The sequence below is a fragment of the Cyrtonyx montezumae genome, unplaced genomic scaffold (assembly GCF_038088225.1).
Source record: "Cyrtonyx montezumae isolate F1298 unplaced genomic scaffold, pur_monq_1.0 scaffold_14, whole genome shotgun sequence".
Taxonomy (NCBI): Eukaryota; Metazoa; Chordata; class Aves; order Galliformes; family Odontophoridae; genus Cyrtonyx; species Cyrtonyx montezumae.
Genome location: NW_027071870.1, coordinates 8,861,347 through 8,881,771, shown reverse-complemented (window position 1 = coordinate 8,881,771; position 20,425 = coordinate 8,861,347).

Sequence of the window (20,425 nt, the reverse complement as noted above, 5' to 3'; positions counted from 1 at the left end):
GTCATGGTTTCATGATTTTTGTTATTGGTGTTCCATATCAGAGCATCATGTAGTGCACTGGGAGTTAAAGAGTTAATGCTCCAGCTCCGTGGATCATCTATAGTTCCGGGTATACCTGTCTCAGAAGAGAAGAAGAACTACATACCCCAGAGGATTTTGCATTGCTTTGTATTTTTCCACTCAGAGGGAAAGATAAAAACTGTTCACATGTCATGAGACACAGGCTCTTTCCTTTCAAATCGACCCAGCAGTGGGTGCTCCCCAGCCACTATGCCTTCAGCATTTAGCATAAGGCCTTTGGTTTTCAGACACTCTCTCTCTCTTATTTTATTTTATTTATTAGCTTCACTTCCAATTATATTGTACTATATTGTGTTATTTTGCATTCTGATATCTTATTTAGTAAATTAGCTTTCCTCTTCAGATCGTTGCCGCTGTTTTGTTTTTAGGCCCATCTCCCTTTTCCTTTTCCCTTTCCTGGGGCAAGGGTCCATGGGTCCCCTCACTCCAGTCATCAAGGAACTGGGACGAACCAGCCCGTAAACTGTTGAATTACTCAGTGAAACGTATTTATTGCACTGCTGAGGGCTTTATGGTGAAGGCTGTGAAGCATTTCAGATGATGGTGCCAAGTGGGAATAAGCAGTAATTTTTGCTTCTGCAACATTGGCTACAAGCACAACCGAGCCTGAATTTCATAAAGAATGCCACAATTCAGCCAAATATTTTTACTACTTAAAATATTTCCATATTTCAGCCCTCTAAGTTTGTCACTGTTTCATTCTGTGCAAGCTTGCAACTTCCTTCCACCATCCATCAAATAGTTTCTGAATGCACCTCCATCTCACTGAGAAAAAGCTTATCAATTTGTTCCATAAAGAGTCCTCATTTTTTCTCCATTAGGGGTGCCTAGATGATTAACAAAGCATATGTTTATGACTAAAATGAACAGAACCTTAAGGATCTCATCAGTATATTGTCTCCAGGCTACCAAAGATCTTTGGTTTACTTGTCTTGAAAATAAGAACCACCACCTCACTGATTCAATTCAAAATCCAACATCTGAGGTGGTCTTCGATCTCTCTCGGTGTTTTTGTCCACATTACTCTCATTGCAAACACTACTTTGGTTTGGTACTGAGCACCATACACAGTGCAGCCTTGGAATACTTGATACAGTACTGCAATAAAATCTTGCATCATGCCTCCTCTTACTTCATGAGTTTGTGCCTACATAGACAAAACATTTCTAATAAGGAGGTTAATGGTTGCTGCACAGAATTCCTGAGACAAATTAAGAGCATGACGCTACAATATAATATTCATCAAGCTAACACCTTGTGCCTTTTAGATGAATGGCCAAATTATTGGATTGTTCAACCATGAACATAGATTTCAGCTCAGATCCTGAATTAGTATAAATGTATCGTAGATAGTACAAATGTAGCTGTAAAATGCCATTACACAGCACGCCACCTCGTCCAACAGTCAAAGACTGTTTTGCTCCTAACAGCCCAATATTTTCCCACTTAATTCAGTGGGATACTCAGCCTCCAGTTTTGCTCATGATAAAAAAAATGGGAACTAGAGTTAAATCCAAGCTCACTATGAGTGTTAATTTTATTTTTACTTTGTTTGCCAAAATCGAAGTACTCCTATCTTTCAGTTTGCTCACTACTTTCTGTTTTATACACTCCACAGTTTTTTCCCAGAACTGAAAAACTGCCATCAGAAAAAAACTTTCCAGAGGGGAAAAAAATAACATTCTAACAAAAAGCTGAGTTGTAGCAAAAAAGCTTTGACTGTTGCTTTACTTAAGCAAGGCCATCAATTTTGTGGTTTTGGACAATAGTTTCTACTATTAAGAGATAAACATTATTTTTATTTATTTATTTGGAAAAATAAATTTAAGTCCATTTTTTCAACAGACTGATATCTAAACATATTCCATACTGAGATGTGACAGTTATGAGACAAGAGGTTTTTTATCTCTGCTCTAAGAGATAAGAAAGCTAGATGCCTGGCAGTAGTCATTACCCCCTGCTATGACAGATGAGGAATACAAACCAGCTGTGTGCTTACACAAGTAAGAAAGACAAAATAGCTGGGTTCCACCTAACTCGGTATGTGTAATATACCTGATAGAACCTAGCATAGTCACTAAAATCCCATTTTAGACCTGGTCAAAACTATCAAAAATTGATTCACTTGATCTGGTTGCTAACAATCTTAGCATAAGGAGACTTGCTCTCTAGACTCCATTGATTACACTGGTTAAATCTTCATTAACTATAATAGGAAACCAGTCATCCAGATTCAGATGTAGATGATAGGTGAAATGAATCATATTCTGTTTAACTGCTGGAAACAAAGAGTTGTGGTTTGAGAACTGACAAAAAGATTATCAGCTGCATGCTACAGTCAGAAAAACCCAGCAAGCTCACCACATCTCACCCCCTGAAAGCTGCCAGTCTTGGATGTTTTCTGTTGATGTACAGAAGATGCAAGACAATACAATGCCATTGCCAAGCAATCTTTGAACCCAATACCTAAACACCAAGTTATTGTTGAAATAAGTTGTTACTTCACAGCATTTGGAGGGGAGATAATTCAGCTTAATTTCAGGCAATGTATTTCCTGAGCACAGTTCAAAGTATGTATGTTAACTTTAGGGCTGATCAAGGAAGAATTTGATCCACTTCTGAGCACAACTTCCAGTGCTCACTCTCTGAAGAGTCAGGTAAATGCTTCTGCTGTTTATAATAAAAATGTTCTCTTTGCTGGCTGTAATCCAGCAACAACTTCCCATCAAAGCAAGACAGCCTTGGGAGAAAGTTGATGCCTCTGGTCTCCTTGACCTTAGTAAAACTTCTACATGCAGTAGAGAAACAGCACTGTGCATGTGTTGGTACCTGATCTCCTTCTATTGATAAATGCATATTGGGTGTCCACACTGACATTTCATCTGCTGATTATCATTCAGCTATCTTGACATTTGACTTGCAGAAGACTGAACTGGCCAGCCCTGCTCACTCTCTGAAAGCTCTGTGGCCACTGCTGAAGGATGTTTACATTAGTGTTGGGTTCCACCCCGGTTTTCCTCCCTTCCATTTAACCCTATGAAGCTTAACAAAAGCAAACACTGGATTCTGCATGTAGGATGGCAGAACCCTGTATTACAGGAAGATGAGAGGCTGGAGAGCAGCCTCACAAAAGAGATCTTGGGGGCTCTGACTTACAGTAAGTTGAATGTGAGCCAGCTTTGTTACTATGAAAACAAATGAGAGCTAAAGATTTTCACAGTTGTCATCCAACAGAATGTATTTATGCAGGGGCCTCATTGTAAGGGAAACGAGATTAATAACAGACGGGGGAATAGTGTTGTTATCAAATTGCATTCGGACCACATGCCACCAGAAGTAATGCGCTGACATTAGCGATCACAAACTGAACCAAACCCAGTTCCTAGAACAGCGGCATCGCAAGGAATGAGAGTAATTTTTCAATGACTACGCACTGGATCAATACACATTAGCAGAGAACTTTGTTTTCAAAGCTAAAGCATCGCTTAATTTTCCCCTTCTAAGACGATAAAAGCCATAAGAAATCCCTGCGGTGTGAAGCCGCCCACCGCCTTACTCCTCAGAGCTTGTACCGACAGCCCACCAGCACCCGTACCGCAGCCCCCAAGAAGCAAGGCGGGGCGGGGCGCGGGGCAGCTCCCCCGGGAGCGGCGTTCACGGCAGCCCCGGCCCCTCCTGCCCCGCCCGCCGCTCCCGAGCCGAGGAGCGCCGGTTACCCGCAGCGCGGCGTCCGGTCCCCGCCGAGGGAGCTGGGGGAGCACCAGCTGCGGCCGCCCTGCCTCGGCTTCGCCCTCCTCCTTGTCGCCGCCCCGGCCCCGCCGCAGTGCCGCCTCAGGGTCAGCGGCGGATGAGCGGTTTGCTCCGATAATCCACCACAATGCCGGCAAAGCCGACGGGACTCGGCCCGCCCCGGGCAGGGAGCAGCCCGGCCCCCTCATGGAGATCTCTGCGGCCGGAGCGTGCATCAGAGCCGCCAGCAGCTGGGACCCCCGGCTGACCGCCAGACAGCAGCTCAGCAGCTTCTTGTCAGCCCCGGGGAACGCGCAGCTCCCTAAGGAGACTTGTGCTGTTCTAATTAGCTTCCCTCCTTCAATTTTTCTAACAACACTTGCGCTGGACGGTTGTTTTCAGGCAGCGCTGACAGTGGGAAACTTGTTTCAGAGCTTTCAAGGTGCTTCATCTTTTCTAGGAGCAGACACAACATAGTTTGTGTCTGGCCGTGCCACATGAATGTGTCACTGTTGGAAGAGGCTGCTTGTCCCATCCCAGGCATCAGAAATCACATGACCAAAGCGCCATACTCCTCACTTGGGAAAGTCATCAATGGAAACACCTTTATTCTCAGACCCCAGAGCTAAATATCCAAGACAAGGTATCTGTAACAACAAGAGGCCTTAAAGCTCTACTTCTTTACTATTCTGTATGAAAATTGCTATCATTTTCAGCCTGCGCTCAGCGTCATGTAGGCAGAAATTTATGGGGGAAAGTTTAAGGTGCTGTTGCCATACTAATGTCTTTCATTGCTGTCTGCTCAGTCTCTCCACAACCTTTTGTCTTCCTCTGGCTGAAAGCATAGAAAAATACAAAACTTTGCTTCCCGATTTTATTATGTCATTTTACTGATGGAGTACTCAAAAACAAAAAATCCACTTGGATTGAAGCGTCACACACAGTTGGTCTTCTGCATTAATTAATTGCTGAGAAACCTCCAGTAACTAGTGCCTATTTTAGCTGATTATCCTAAATGAAAAGTAAATAATGACAGTCCATTGCTAGATTAGAACGATAAAAGTCACAACCAACCTCAGGCCTATAAAGTTGGGTGCTGTTCGTACTAACAGGGAGCATCAGCCCTTAGTGAGTGGCAGTGTACGTGTAAAACAGACATTGCTCGTACTGGAAAACTTAGGCATGAAGTGATTAGTGATGTTCAGTGTCATGCAGCTTATTAACACTTATCCTTTCCCTTTATAGGTTTTCTTCATTCCTTCATGCTCTCCTGCTTTCTTCATATCATTGTGTCTTGGCTTTTGCCTCTTCCACAAAACTGGTGGCTTTGCTTTTCTCTAAGAAACCTTCCAGATGAGAATTCAGAGTTCCCAAGTAAATATGGGCTTGCATTTCATGATCTCCAAATTGAATGTTAAATAATTAAAGGCAAGTATTATGCATTGGCAATATCTAGTTATGTATTAGAAGTTAAATTAAGTGGGATCATCTTGAGCTGTACCTAGTATGAGGTTAAGTTGTGCTTAATGCTATGAGAAAGCACCCGTGATACACTATCATTTTAGAAGACATTTTAGCAGATCACAGTCAGATTGGTTTCAGATTCTGTCCTTGAAAACGTTATTTTCAATGTCATTAGGATATTGTGGGTGTAAATTTGAAAACCATTTTCAACATAATATGTGGGAAATATAGAAGCTGTATGAACAGCAATATGAAAGCATCAGGCATCTTAAACATTAGATCACACTATACAATTGCTTACAGAATACATCTTACTGTTCATAAAATGCAACGGACCAAAAGTATGCATTAGTCAAGTTGACCTTTTTTACTCCAGAACCAATAAATCAGAATTCTAGGCTCTTAGAAGTTTCTATTGAAAACAACAAAAAATATTCTTGTGATTAAGGCATCAAATTAGGAGCATAATTTATTTAATAAAATATTCTGAATGTCTGAAGCTATGGTTCCTTTTCTAAAGGAGGTCCTCCCCCTTCCAGGCCCTGAATTCTGGGCAGAACACAGCCATAGAGGGCTTGTGTGACCAAAGGATGTATTACTCTTTTGATCTATCTTTTTTTCTTTTTCTTTTTTTCTTTTTTTTAATATCATTGAGCCTCTCATACTGCCCCCGTAAATGGAAAGGTCTTTTGATGACTAATTAGGTGCATATGCAAATACCAAGCGACACACCGAAAGATCAGTAGATACATAAATGATAACTTAATAAAACAGACAAGCATGTTCAGCTAATGTAAGAGAGACTACTGTTAAAAGAACTCAAGAACTTACTTACCTCTCAGGGGAACTGCTTTTTGACCTCTCTGGCTGCTCAACTGAGCACTGCCTGGAGTAAATATGAGGAACTCCTCCCCTTTTGGTGTTTATTACTGATAAACAATACTTCCTGTGACACCTGAGTAAATATCCTCTAGGAAAACCACCACGGAGTTGTTCTACAGATAGCTTATTATTCCTTTGATCATAAATATCATTCACCAAAGTAAATTACCAAGCATGCCCAAAAGCTTGAGCTATATATTGAATGCATAGATTTCTCTGCATCAGCCCTCAGCTTTGCCAGATATTTTCTTTAGTTGATGAAAAGAACTCCGTAACCCATTTTGAAGGTCTTAGATGCGTGATCCTTGTAATCACATTTAAAGGTCTGGTTAGCTCAGGAGATTGTTAATAGGATACAAACCTTTCGCATCTTACCCAGATCAGTACAGATGAAAAGTTGTGACAGTGTGACAGTTCTTCTCTGTTCGGTGCATTAACCTAGTTTCTAATGGTGAAATGCCTGCACTGCTTTAAATTTACAGAAGGTAGTTTTCAGGCTTCTTTAACAGCACATGTAATACAGAAGATTTGGCAAACAGGAAAATAATTTAAAAGCTCAGTTGTCATTATTGAATCCAATTAAAATTGTAATCAAAAGAATTTTCAAAATTGCCATTCCAAAACTATCTCCACAATCTAAAGAAGCCCATAAGCACAGGTAAGTGTTACAGGAATCAAAAGGCTGGCATTGCTGAGAAGTAGAAGTGATTTAGAAAACTGACAGTTCCTGAGTAAAATTTCCCTGTATCAGTATCTGGGTCACTAGATCCTGGAGCTGCACACTGAGCATACAGGTATTGCCTTTGAATGGCGAAAGCCTGATTCACGTGTCTGATCCAAATCTACCAGCGGGCAAAAAGTACACAAGCATACACAAGGTATTTTGTTGAAATTTCGCAGCTTTTTCTGTTATGGTTGGAGATAGCATACTTTTACATCTTGCAGACACTGCTTTTAATCTAAGAAAGTCCTAAATCAGACCCACTTTCAACTCATGCCTCAAATGCAATTTCCAAAATGTTATTTTTTTCCTTCTTATAAATCAAGTTTCAAGGAAAAAAGTACTGGAAAATTTGAAATACAAAACCCGCCACAGTTATTCTGAAATCACAGGAGAAAAGATCAGAGGCCAAGCAATAACTGCAGAGCTCCAAAATGGCATCTCATGTCAGTAGTTACTGAGTACACTTATCCCTTCCTTGGAACTCACTGATCACCAAAATAACCTTAAAGGATTTTGATTACCAACTGTGTTGTGAACTAGTAGGAAGAAAGCAGGGCATCTGAGGATTGCTGCTTTCTGGATATCTGCATATAATGTGAAAAGTTGATCTTATAAAACAGTAAAAAGTTAGGGTTTGGGGTTATAATACTCCCACTTGCAAGTGTGCAAACAACTGATCCCTCAGAGTCATGAAGCTGGCTTGTAAATAGTAGGATTAAAAAACTATATTAAGGAATAAGCACCAGTCATGTGGTACTATTGATCATGTGGGTCATGTTAATATGACAGTCCACATTTTAACTGCTTAGAGATTTCAGGTTTGGTGCTTTGCATTTTTTACAAAATATTTTTGAATCAGTTGTGTAGAAGGTCTCAGTGCTCAAATACCCACGTCACATCAATAGTATCCTGGAATAGCAACCTGTGTGATGCACAGCCCAAGCACAGAAATGATACATAAACTGTAAATCATTATCCTCCTTAGTCCCTGAAGGCTGAGGTAATCAGCAACCTGAGATTAAGAAAAATACCCATGAAACCAACATCGCCATTTACATTATTAAACATGTCTGTGCTTTGACACATAAATAAGACTGTGAAATAAGAAGTAAAAGTCAGCATATTGATAATTCAAGCAGTTAAATCAATGTTTGGTCTGCACATCTAGTTATTTTCTGTGCTGTTCTGGTATATACTTAAACAGGGAGTTGAAAAGACCTTTAGCCAAAAAAGCCAAGCAGAGGCTTTTTATAAAATAACTTACACTTTCCCCGTGAAGTAAAGTAAGATTTAAAATAGAAAAGTTCTTTGGAGATATAAGAGTATATGAGTATTTTCCATATAGGAAATGTACAGTTGCACATCCATCAAAGCAGTAGTCTCTAAATCACTTGCCCATCTGTCTTCCACCTGACGTGACTTTTTTTTATAATCAGCAATGGCTAGTGACAGAAGTTTCTGCATGTTCAAAATTCCTGGCAAGACTCATCACTGCTCTTCAACGTCAAACTTCAGGCACTAGAGATATCCTACACAAGACCAACTTTTCTCTGAATCAGTACCAGTAGCTTTGCCAAGAGTCACAAGACTCTAGCTCCTTAATCTGCTGCTTAACTGGATATTGAGGTTTCAATATGGAAAAATTAAGCCTCTAATCCCCGTAATATGTAAAATACCTTTAAAAAGTAATTAAATATTCAGGAACAAGATAGAAAAATGATAGTGTAAGAATTTCCACGAGTTTTATTTTGCTATGCCTACACTTTTAATACCATATTTTTTTAGAGCCAGTAGCATGACTTTAAAGGAGTCTGACGTGATGCTTGCACATTTGAGGATGGAAATTCTCAAGTTACACATAAAACGTAGGATGCTTCCAGGGGATACACGGAATGTCTCAGGCATTGTTTGTTCTACACATTTTTTTCTATTTTATGCGATTTCAGACATATCAGAAACTTGCTGTCAGCCTAGATCTTACTCCCAGTGGTGCTGAAGGTAGCAAGCACATTGCTAGACTTAACACATCGCAGATCCACACTGCATTAGTCTCAAACATTTGCAAAGTAACAAAGAAAGGAATAAGCCCTTGAAGATCATTTTTTTGTTTCTTTTTTTTTCATTTCTTTTTTTTTTTTTCTGGGTAGATTGCAAGGGGGACATGTTCGTATCACACCAGCCCCTGATAAAGAATGACCGCATAATCTGAGAATAACCTGAAAGTCAGTTTTGAAATTATTCTACATTTTTCTGGTGATAATTATGAATTCATCAGCTTTTTAATCCAGAGCCACACCACAAATGATGCATATAAACAGTTTCCTATTTGTGAGTCTGTCATTAATCTCTGAGGATGTTCCAAAGATAGCCCTCAGAGGATTTGGATTTGTCTTCTTTTTCTTTCTAATCCTGTTAGGGAGTGTAGCAAACAGTGACACAAACATAATTACATTTTGAAGGGGGCCCATGCCTAGTTATGCAAATGGAACACAAACATTCTCAGCTCCTATTTACTGCTCTGTAATTTGCTCTCTTTCTGACTTCTATTTTCTGAATGCTTGTAAACATGTTTTTAAAAAGTTACTTATTTTGGAAAAAAAGCACATATAGGGGAATAAAAGAAACGATGGGAAGCTGTGTGCTATCTTGATTCTTGGCCTTTTATTTTTTTTTTAATCACACGTTTGTCACACTGCCCTACCAGCTAACCATACACAACTGTATTTCCATTCCCAACACTACCACTCACTGGGCAACCTGAAGACTCTGTGATATCAGCTGGTAGCAGGAACTGGGATGATTCTTTGTTTCTGGAGAATGCTTCCAGCATTTACAGTTACAGTTTCTTTTGAGCCAAATTTTCTCAAGGACACATTCCAAGGAACCAGCACTCTTTGAGATAAAAGCACTGATTTTTAAACATACACTGAAATGGAGTAATGAAAGGCACTTGTAATTTTGCAAATTCACAAAATTCCTTCAAATCAAGGCAAAGAATTGAAGGGCTTTTAAAAGTATCAATGATTGTTTGTTTCTGGAAGTATTAATTGTACATTAATTATGGGAGCTGGTTTACTAAATGGTCCCATCCACGACCCTCTCTCTTTGTTATTTATAACTCTTTCAGGTTCTCCCAGTAGCTGCAAATGTTATCAGAAAATATTTCTTCTTCCAAAGTATTGTTGGAAAGTAAATTATTTAGAACTGAGACTGATAGATACAGACTTCCTTTAGAAACTTAGATGGCTTAGTATGTTTTTTCATTTCATAATAAGTTTTGTAAGTAGGCAGTTTCTAATCTGTCCAGTGGTGACAGTCAGATTTTAAAGTGTCTTATGATTAATACGAACTATCTAGACTGAGTGGCTTTTGTATTACATATAAGCTCCCACAGTTAGAAAGGCTCCATATTTAAGCAGATGCCTGATTATGTATTTCGTAATACTCATAAGACAAGCTAAATTTAAAAACATCCCTTCTTTTTCCAAAAATTTCCAAAAATTTAATAAGCTCTGAAAGTTTAAATAAACAAAATTTAATCAGAAAGCCAACAGTGAAATAAGGCTTGTTCCCTCCATTACATTATCTAGATAGCAAAGGAGACTCTATTCTGTGTGTTTGTTGAATAATATACCTTTGCAAAGCTGAAGTAAACTTATCCGGCTGTTCTTTAAAACATTTAAGTCGCAATTAGTATAATGGCCCAACAGTCACTGTGTCTAGCTGCTGTTCAGTGCCAGAATGAGATCTTTAGTCTGCCTTTTAATGATTATTATTTTATGTTTTACTAAGGATTGCTAGACAGGAACTACAGAGGAGCCATAACAGATCTAAATGTGCCTAAACGCAGGATTTTCCAGTCCTGGAATTGAGAAGGGTCTGTACACAGAATTCTGGGGTTGGAAGGGACCCCTAGAGATCATCGAGTCCAACCCACTGCCAAAGCAGGGCCCCTACAGCAGGCTGCACAGGTAGGAGTCCAGGCGGGTCCTGAATATCTCCAGAGAAGACAAATCCATAACCTCCCTGGGCAGCCTGTGCCAGTGCTCTGTCACCCTCACCGTGGAGAAGTTCCTTCACAGATTTGTGTGGAACTTTCTATGTTCAAGTTTATGCCTGTGGTCGACTAAATTACAGGTTGACTGGAATAAACTTTGCTCCTCAAACTCTGAAGCTTTTGCAGCTGGTTACGTTGTTGTGTGGAATCATACAAAGTGACATTTAATTTCAATCTACTTTAAATTATGAGCATCATGTAGGTGACAGGTTTTCCCTCATAGAACCCTAAACTAACTCAAAGTCCAGTTCAGTCAATCAAGCCAGACCACAGTGCTCCAGTGAAGATAAAAATGGAGGTAGAAGTACACTGCTGAAAGTGTAGGTAAGGCTTTCCACTCACTGCTGCAAAATTGGGCACTGAAAAGATTTTTTCCCAAGGTGTGACCTGACCTCACACTCTGGCAGCCTTAAGCAGCTGTCTGTTCTAGACTTAGCAACCATAAAAATGCCCTCGTCCTATGATTTGTATGCACATTATTTAGAATAACCATTTTCACCTCTCTCACCTATCCTCACACAGTACTGAATATATATGTGAAAAGACCAGATGTTGATCAACTCCCAAATTAAGAATTAGGATGAGGTATTTTATATTGTGTCAAATTATCTCACTTTTGCCTATTACAGTGCCTTCTGTACCTGGAGGTTAGGTGCTGGACACAGTCCATGGGTTTGATTCATAGTCTTGGAAATCCCACATTCACACTGCAGCCACTTGCCCTCAGGATCAGGATCCTTCCCTGCCCTGTTGTTGTCCATCATGTTCACCATTGGAGAAAAACCTCCTCACAACCTAAGAGTGTCTGCTCTGTTCCCTTTTTGCTAAAGCACACAAGTTAGTCATCGCTTTCACATACAATTGAGGTAACAATACTATTTTTGATTGCCTTGTTAAGCCATGTGGAGGTCAGGGCTGCTCCTACTATACTGTGAACTATCATCCTCAGTTGCCTTCCTTGTACAGAAAAAGCTGTTTTTCCCAGAGATAGCTTTGTGTCCTGAGGTTCCAGCTTTGATTGTGGCAACTGTCTTACTTAGTAGGCACCACGGGGCACAGAGAGAAAGAAAAATAGAGCAGCAGGGGAGGCCGGCACTCACCACCAATGCACATCAAAGAACAGGGCCACCCACGTCTCCCCTGCTTACATCTGACAATTGAGCTTGGATTTATACCTGCAGCTCTGCTGGAATCAAAAGAAAAGAACTCCACGTAGCACGAAGAAAATTGCCTACAAACTTTCTGTAAATACAAACAGAATAATTTTCTAAGAGGAACTGCATCTTCAAGCAGACTCAAAATCTTTTTCCTATACGTTGTCACACAGTGCAAACCCGACTGCTCTGCTTTTAAATGTTCAAAGTGCATCAAGCCTGCTTGCTACTAGTGCCTGTATGACTTGAGAAAGAACTCCAAAATGCATTGTGTGAAAGCTACCTCATCTGGTTTAGTCTTCAAAACACTACTGAATGCAAGGAACAAGCAGCTAGTTTCTATAATTTTATTTGAATGAGAGGACTCAATATAATACTTGTTTTCTAGTTGAGGTGCTGATGACAAGAGGCAGCCATTAGGATTTACATTCCTAATCCCAATATCATTGACAGTAACAGTGTTGATTTGGACAACTGAGGAATTGGCTAATGATTGACCCTTAAATGAGAAGATGCTAAAAATAACAATCAAACTCAGCCATGTCACGTACTGCCTGTTTAGGTATGTGATGACAATAAGGAACAGTACTTTACATTTCCTGACACATTTTATTAGTATTTCTGAATACACACACTAAGCAGTAAAGATCTCCACACTCACACACAGCAGGCAAGTTTTTGCTTTTGAAATCTGAGATAGAAGACCCTCTGCACACAAAGCAAGAGGGTACCTCTCATCTGCTTGTCTCAGAAGGAGCACAGTGCAGGGTATGATGTGTTTTGCACCTGTTATGCAACTGAGAACAATTTGCCAATTAATTCAGGTAGTGTTAGAGAAAAGAGATAACATGTCTTGGATTTCCTGCTCTTAATTTATTGAACAGATAGGCCCATGGGACTGTAAAAGGTATTCTGTCAGCATGGAGGATGCCTATAGAGTCTGATATGAAAAAAATACTCATCTTTCAGAAAGGCAAATTATCATTACCTGAGGTCCTGAGATAGGCCTTGCACATAGAGCATCTTTGATGGACTACTCAAGTTCTACCTTACCATCGCAGTAAACTCCCTCAACAGCAAAGTAATAAAGTACACTTGGTAAGTATTTGCTCAATTCTTACCCCTCTGTTTCTTTACAGTGGTCATAAGAAAATGAGGTAGGAAATAACCTTTCCATCACTTTCTAACTGCCACTGATGAAGACTGCCATATAGGGGACAGGAAATTTTCATTTGCTAACCATATCTTACATGTGACTATTTTCTAGATCCTAGGTAACAGCATGAAGTGACTTAGGCCCATGCCTATGAGCATAGAGGGTGTCACTACTTACTCTATTCACTTAAGTAGCTCAGGAAATAACTGAGAAAATCTCTAACTCATAAGCGACTTAACTCAGTTTCTATCTCTCTACATCTCCATTTACACAAATTGGAAGAATGGGTGATAGAATAGAAAGTCTTCTGGCTTGACAGCAAATTCGCAGAATCTTCTCACTTTCAAACTAATAAATAAATCAAATGCTTCAAATGTTCCTTATTCATGAAGATAGTGGTACCATCTTACAATGCTTACTCTCAGGCCAGGTGCAGCTTAACTAAGACAAACTGTTTTCTATTATTTCACTTAGATGCAGAGGGCTTTATTCACTGAGGTACTGGCTGCTCTAGAAATAATAGCATTATTCCACAAAAGAGCATTTCAGAGTGAAACAGTATACTTCAAGAGACTTTTAACTGGTTCTAGTTCATGCTGTATCAACAGGATCTGTCAATGGAAAGCCTGTGTCTAAACTGAGGTGATTATTCTGATCTGAAACCTCCTTTGCTGGCCTACTAAGATGGCTCTGTAAGGGAAGAGGGGAGTTAGGATGAGCTAGAGCAATAAACTAGTAGCCTACTGTTACACGATGGAGGAGCAGCAAGGTGAGGAATGGTCTGCTTAGATATAATGGCAGTAGGTGCAGAGACAGGGAAAGGCTCTACTTACCTTAGGAAGGCCCATACAATCCTCAGGCAGGCATAGATATCCAGATGACACACTCCTGCCTCCACTGCTAGCCCTTAAACGAGGTCTGGGAAGGGGTGAATCCTGCCTCCAAGCCTTCCAGTCACTCAGGTGCATTGCATGCACCTGAGCTCCCCTGGGTTGGCACTGCCTTCCCACCAGGTACTCAATCACTGGCTCATTCAAGCTGTGACCTAGCATTTCCCATGCACCTGCCTCTTCCAAGTAGAGGCATTATCTTTTTCCCACTCTTCAAATTAGGCTACTCTGTCTTTGCTGCAGAAATTGGAGAACTAAACTGGTGAAGCCTCCTAACGCAAACCCAAGTGCTTACAATCAAAGAGGCAGCAACAAATCAGAATTATGTCTGATCTCTAGCCTTTAAACAGCTTCTGAGAAATCAGTGCAATTCACATAGCTCCCAGGTGAACCTCCTCTGCAGCAACTTTCTTAAAAGTTAGACTGGAACTGCTTGATAAATTCATTCCAGATCAAGTCAGTCTTCTTGTAGTGTCCTTCACATCTGTCACTCTGGGCCAGGAGTTCAGGCTTGTTTTAGGCCAGGGTGGTTGTTTTGGTTTTCCTCTTCAGCACCTCACAGACTGCTCACTGAATTGAGGCCCATGGTTAGGAGCTCCAGGTGTTACAACAGGACAGAAGGTATCTGTATTGCATCATATGTTTTGCACTTTCTAAATCTAACTAGGTAAATAAGGATGGTCGATGGTCTTGATGGCAGTTTGTAACTTTATAACTTCAGCAGATTTTTATTCAGTAACAGACACTAGTTACATTACATAAATGGCAGAAACCTTTCTCCAGTTATGTAATTTTTTCTGTTACTACTTTATAATTCCCTCCATATTTGATATATTTTTTTTCTGGCTTTAGAATCAATAGAATTCAGAAGAAAATGTGAAAGTAAAAATTTAAGTCCTATTATTTTAAACCAAACTCCTCCATGTCAAGATCCCCTTACTCTGTTTTTCAAGAGAGGAACCTGCCAAGAAGTCCAACACAATGAAGAGTGAATAGCACCATTTTTATTCCTTTCACACAGGTCTGTAGACAGCATACAGCTGCCTCCTGAGCAGAATTAGGTCTGCATTGTTAATGAATGACCTGGATCATAATCATCAAGAGATTTCTGCAAGTAGCTCCTATTAATGCTAATGAGAATCTGACAAGTTAATCTCTCATGTATAGATGAGAAAGAATAAATCCATTCAGTTGCTGAACAAAAATACTGTCAATGTTTGAGGCATTACAGAAACCCAGACAACATAGCAGCAGCAGCAGCCAGGAGCATAATACTTTTGGCTTTTTAGTACCATAAAGTCTAAAATCAGTAGAGGTGTAAAGACAAGGCAGTGTGCCCTCTCTTCCACCTCTGTTGGGATTTTTCTTTGTTGCATCATACTGGTAATTTGCAACTGCATTATTCCAATTTCTAATAAAACCTGGGAATGAGTAATAAATTGTCAGCCTGAAATCTACATTGTAAGTGAAGAACTGAAAAGAAGTCAGTATGGAAACAAAAATAAAAAAAAATAAAAAGCATCAATTACAATTGCTTTTGTAAAGCAAGCAAATGTTATTAACTTGTTTATTTTTTATCATGAACATGTGCATAAGCACTAGAAAATGAGAGTCTGATAAGAACGTGCCTGAGGCAGGACATGAGCCAACACAAACCTCAGTGCAGTGGTGTTGGTGTCTTCATGATGGTCATCTTCTAGGTACACCTGCCCCATGAAGGGAACAGAGCCTCACGCCAGCAGTGTCCCTGGCAATATCCTGCTGTTCATCCAGGGAGCATGGGGCAGAACAGGCACCCAGAGTGACCAGTCTGGCTGAGGGCACTGCAAGAAAAAGCTGCTCCTTGGGTTTTTTCCCTATCACAGCATGGGAGCATTTGCAGAACACCCCAGAGACAGCCCTATGGAGTAGGCAGCATGGATTGGGAATGCCCTTGAAGGGCCCTGTCTGGGTGACTCTTAGAGCAGCTTGCCCAAAGCTCTAGGTGGCCTCACCCTCCCCAGTAGAACTTCTCAGAAACAGTTAACCAAACTCAGCTAATTTTGCTGTGTGCATCTGGATGCTAAAAATAGCACAGATGCAATAGCATCTGTTCAATATATAAATATCAGCTTTCTGCTTTAGCTTAATACAAAGCCAATCAAAAAGACATCACAAAGGACTAGGCAAAAGCCTGCTTCTAAGCACTGAAATAAAAGTCACTCTGGCAGATATCAGTGAGTGCCTTGCTGGTCTGTTCTAGTGCTGGCATGGTGTTGAGTCACAAATTGTGTCTGAAGAGTTCTCTCCTACTGCCTGAACTAAGAGTGATGCCAATTGGAGATAAGCTCAAAATTGTTCCTGAATGTAAGGAGATATGAGAATGTGTAAGATCCTTCAAAGAACTGAAGAACTTTCAAAATGCAGAGGATTCCAGAAAATGAAGTTAAGTCATTCTTCAGGAAATGGAAGCAGAGACATCACAGAAATAGATCTGTCCATCAACATGAAGAACCCCTCCAGAATAAAACAGCCATCATCCATTTCCTATCACTTTACGTCTACAATTTCTTTTTCCTGATTGAACATTTTAACATTGACCTCTGATTTGTCCCTCCTGAGGGAACTAGAAGCACTTGTAACCAGTTTCTAAAACAATTTCAAAATGACAGCTTATCTGTCACTTTACCTACATCCAATTTATTCACTATAGTTTTGAAATCTGTATAGTATGTTTCTTTTGTGATTCATACCAACCTTTTTGTTTGAGTCCGAAGGTAAATTTTTCCCCCCAGTTTGTCACCTGTCTAGCAGTTCGGCAATTCCAGCATTACCCATCAGGCAGTTCTTTCTGCTCGACCTTAATCTTTCTCCTCCTGGCAAGGTAAAATCTCAGGGCTATGGGAGTTTTGTGTATTGCCATAATTCTGCTGTGCTCTCCCACTATAGAGCCAATAATCAGGGCAACTTTTGGGACTGAATTCACTGACCACTTTCTTGTTTTGAGAGATCTAAAATGGCACCCCTAGGGCTTTAGCAACATAAAGCTACCCTGGAAGTGCCTCCTGCCTGGCTGGAGCTGTTGTGATGCCCACATAAATCTTTTCAGCTACAAAAAAAATGACTCCTTATGCACATGGATTCAATACCATATCAGCAGTTAAGCTACATAGGTTTGCTTTACTAGCTCTGAAGTTATTTTAATGTATACAGAAAATAAAGGCATTTGCAGCTAGCTAGAGGCTGGGTGCTTCACCTGTTACTCAGGCATGAACTTCAGCAATTTATTTTCTTGTTCTTTAATCAATGCCCCATTGAAGATCAAGACTTTAAGCACAATGCGAGTAAGAAACTTCACTTTCTCACTTCAGTGTCAGAGCACTCTGTAAAGATGAGCTGCTAGGATCATTTCTTTCAAACTGCAGAAATTGGAAGAGGACTTTGTAATCTTCTCAGATCAACTCTGACATGTTAGTCTTGGGCCTAAGCTTACATGTGAGACCAGCCTCTCCATTCATCCTGCTGCCCAGCTTGAGCACTCTGTCTTGAGTATAAAGTGAGCCAGACAAGCTGAGAAGCAGGTGAGCATGGGATGCACCATGGACACAACCATCTTCAACAAGATTCTGTGGAGAGCCCTGGTCAACACTAAAAGGAAGTAGGAACTTAACCATAAGTGTGCCAAAACAAAATTAATGAAAGTGATGAAATTCTAGGTGAGAAATATCATCTTTGGGAGACCCAAAGGCAGTACAGCATTGCAAGCTGGCCCAGAACCTGCATCTAGATCACTATATTTTGGTATCAATTACCAGAGGTTGCCCTGTGTACAGACTGTTTAATCATACAGCTTTGGGCGGTTGCACCACAGACAGTGCTGCCACCAAGCCAGAACCACAGCATGTACACTCAGCATGGCTTCTCAGATCACTGAACACCACATAATGGCAAGGGCCTCTCATTACAGCCACTTCCTTTGCTACATCAGCTGAAAACATATCTAACCCTTCTCTGCAGAAGGCTGCAAAGTGGCAAAGACTCTGCTCTGAAGTGTATATGACAACCAAGGCAGACAAACAGATATGAAAGATTCATACTTTGAGCACTGTCAGAAATGTATGTTGCAATTTTAATTGAAATTGTTGGCCCACAAAGGCCCACAGGCAAAGGGGCCAAACTGCCTCTGCTTTTTAAGTTAGAAATAGTAGGCCCTAAAGTACTTAAAAGAGCTAGGAGATGTCAGGAGGTTAAGGACTGCTACAGGACTAGCAAGCAAGCATCCTGCTGCAAATGGGAAAGGAAGATGGGCTGCAGATTTAAGGTACAGACTGTGCCTATGGGAGGAACAAAGGGAGCTGCTCAACTGTCTGACCTTGCCAGGCAATGCTCCCATCCCAAGAAGAGTAGTGCAGATGCACAGATGGTTTGTGGCTGTGAAACAGGCACCTGAGGAATGGCAGATGAAGCCCTATGGTCTTTTCATTTTGTGAGTGAAAACGAGCAATTAAAATTGAACTTTAGAGGCAGTGTTAGTATGTGGTATGCTCCCTTTTACCCTGTGCTTGTGTTCTTGGAGGACTGGTTAACTGCTTTCTCATATATCTCTAGCTAGCCAGCAAAAAATGTGAGTGTTTTGCAACATGTGTGTGCTCATTATGCCTCCTCTGCAGGCAGGATTCTAAGTATTATTTAACACAGTAATATTTAATAAGCAATGAGCAAGTCACAGAATCACAGAATCATAGGGGTTGGAAGGGACCTCAAGAAATCGAGTCCAACCCCCCTACCAAAGCAGGTTCCCTACACCAGGTCACACAGGTAGGTGTCCAGGTGGGTCTTAAGTATCTCCAGAGAAGGAGACTCCACAACCCCCCTGTGCAACCTGTGCCAGTGCTCCTCACCCTCACCGTAAAGAAGTTCTTGTGCACATTCGTGCAGAACGTCCTGTGCTACAGTTTCTGTCTGTTTCCCCTTGTCCTGTCTCCACACACTGCTGAAAAGAGTCTGGCCTCACCACTTTGTCCCCCACACTTCAGATATTTGTAAAACTGGATCAGGCCCCCCCTCTCAGTCTTCTTCAGGATAAACAGACCTAGTTCTCTTAGCTTTTCTTCATAGGAGAAAGTCAGAGCTCTCTGGGATTCCAAAGGATAAGAAAATGGGGTGAAATCAGCTATACAACAATTAATTTGCATATTGCCAAATGTTTGATCACTTCTAACATGTGTTTGTGTCCAAAAGGAACCACAATAGGTTTTTTCTCACTCCTGCCTTGCTGAGTCATCTTTTCTAACTGCATTAAATACCCACTGAACAAATCTAAACCTGTAAACTCCCTTTAAAAGAATGGGGTTTTCTGTATTACCTCTGGCTTCATTTGTATGAACCAAAATAAAAATCAGTTATTAACCTTCTTCTTGAAGCACTTTTCCAGTCTTGGAGAATCAAGCTAAAGTGCACTGGTAAAAAGTCTGCATAGAATCCACATCATCGTTCTCACCAAATTCTGATTCCTCTGCTTTGGAATCACATTCCCAATGGGCTTTGTCCTTCAAGTCTTGCTTCAAGAAATTCATGAAAAGAGGATGTAGGAAAGGGTATCATTGTTTGGCATAAGGATAAAAGATCACATGTAATCGATCTGTCCCTTGATTCCTGTCATACTTAACTTGCAATTACATGCTGAGGTGTTAGGATATGAAAGGAAGAAGTCCAGGGGGGTCTCTTAGCACCGTTCCTTCTCTAAATAACTTTCCTAAGCTATTACTTCAGTCTACCCTAATTTCTCTCTGGAATCCCAAATCTGCAGCTTTCAGCAACTTTGTAAGCCCATCAGAACATTTTAGCAATAATTCTCCAAAAATGTTTCTAAGTTATACTTGCATATAGAAATACAGATTTTTTTTATTTGTATACCCGTTATCCTTCAAAATCAGAAAATCACTGAGTTGGTTTGGACACTGCATGGCTGCCTGGAGTTTTGTGGTTCATATCCGGGATTATATACAATTGTTAAGTCATTAATTTTCCCCTATTAAGCCTCAGCTTGAAATTCCAGACAATAATAAAACAAAGCAGAACTGCAAACACTGCCATCAACTCTGCCAGTCTACCCACTGCACAAACATTTGAGCAGTGTCCCAAGGCATTTTGCTGTGAAGCTATATGCTATCAACTGCTCTGGTCAAACACTCTGCAATAGGGACAGGCTATGGCTAACACTTGGCAAATGATGCAAAACAGGCTGGGAAACTGCACTGATCATATGCTAGCATCTGTCTTGAATTTCAACAAAGTACTTCTGTGTTG